General features: G+C 35.9%; 1 non-coding gene across 1 annotated transcript; it reads right to left on the bottom strand.

Annotated features, from left to right (window-relative positions):
* Positions 1–1429: 1429 nt before the first annotated feature.
* LOC133787275 (small nucleolar RNA R71) lies at positions 1430–1536 on the bottom strand. Its single transcript, XR_009872305.1, has one exon. It is a non-coding gene; the product is annotated as a small nucleolar RNA R71 (small nucleolar RNA).
* Between the last annotated feature and the right edge of the window lie 249 nt (positions 1537–1785).

Raw genomic sequence — 1785 nt, 5'->3', positions numbered from 1 at the left:
CTATTTCTTTATGTTTGTTCTTGAATTTCTTTGTGTTTAAAATGACAGTTATGAACTAATTTTCTGTTTGGGGCTGTTAATTGAATCGCTTGAATCCATATTATGAACTAATGCAATTTATCATTTCTTCAATCTGTGCTTGTTGATTGATTATTGACTGGCCATCTATAGTCATTACCTTTATGTTTTTGAATAAAAATATGAGAAGTGCGATTTGAATTTGCTTTGATTATTTAGGACGCAATTATAATTTGGAACGAGAGTATCTAGATTAATTGTGTGACTCTCTTTTGACTTGTTTTGATTAATGTTTCCTTTGTGATTAAATTTACCATAGAAATATAGGAAATTTTCACTTAGGTTGAGTTTATAATTCATAACATGATTATAAGCTGATTTTGTCAACTCGTTAATTGAAATAGGAAGAAAGAAGAATAAAATGGTAACTTGTATTAGGGATTAATAAGGATGATAGTTGATGAGATTAAATGACCTAATTACTCTATTATTATTTAAATTCAAGGTTTTTCCGATACTTATTGTTTTTATTGAGTTCTTAATTATTGTTTCTGCAATTTACATTTTCTTCTACATTGTTACAAGAATCAAAGTTTAATTGACCAAATAAAAACAAAAAGATTAATTGATTGGTAATTGGTGATTCAGTCCTTGAGGACGATACTTGGTTTTACCAAGATTATAATTGATTTGCGATGCGTGCACTTGCGAAGCAGTAAATTTTGCAACAAGTTTTTGGCGCCATTGCCAGGGACTGAAAATTATCAATATCAATCTAATTAATTTTATTTCTAATTTGGTTGTTCTTTGTCTTGTTTCTAACCTGTTTTAGCTGCGTTTCTTTGTCAAATTTAGGTAGTTTGGTTATATGCGTAGCAGAAGATGAGCAGATAACCTTGTTCTAGCTAATCCTGAAATTGTGAAGGTTTGCGAACAAAATAGAAGAAACAAGAAGTTGGCTCATCAGACTGTGGAGATGGCACAGAATGACAGGAATAATGAGGTTCCCGAGGTTGTTCAAGGTCAGGCTCCACATCCTGCTGCAAGGAGGCTGAGAGCCTATGTACTGCCCACTGTTACGGGAGTACAAAACTGTATAAGACCGCCAGCTGTGGAGGCCAATAATTTTGAAATTAAGCCGGCGATCTTGCAAATGGTGCAGTCCACTGTCCAATTTGGTGCTTTTCCTTCTGAAGACCCCCATATGCACTTGGCAAATTTCTTGGAGTTGTGTGATACCATTAAGTATAATGGGGTGAGCGACGATGCAATCAAGTTGAGGATATTCACATTTTCGTTGCGAGAAAGAGCTAAGAGTTGGTTGAACTCCCTTCAATCCAATTCGATAAATACTTGGGAGGATTTGGCTCAGAAATTCCTTGCCAAGTTCTTTCCTCCATCAAAAGCTGCTAAATTGAGAGGGGAGATTAATAATTTTTATCAGCTGGATGGTGAATCTTTGTATGACTCTTGGGAAAGGTTCAAGGAGCTATTGAGAAAATGTCCCCATCATGGTATAGAAAAGTGGATGTTGGTCCACAATTTTTACAACGGGTTGTGCGGTACAACACGAACAATTATTGATGCTGCAGTTGGTGGGGCATTCACGAGTAACAGTGCCAATGAAGCTTATGAACTATTATAGGACATGGCCACAAACAATCATCAGTGGTGTGATGAGAGGTCATTTGGGGTTAGAAAGGTAGCTGGGGTACATGAACTTGATGCAATTACTACTCTGACAACACAAGTGGCCTCATTGACAAA

Source organism: Humulus lupulus, chromosome 6 (genome assembly GCF_963169125.1).
Source record: "Humulus lupulus chromosome 6, drHumLupu1.1, whole genome shotgun sequence".
In the NCBI taxonomy this organism is placed as follows: Eukaryota; Viridiplantae; Streptophyta; class Magnoliopsida; order Rosales; family Cannabaceae; genus Humulus; species Humulus lupulus.
The sequence above is the reverse complement of the archived record's forward strand: the minus strand, read 5'-3'. Positions and strand labels throughout refer to the sequence as shown.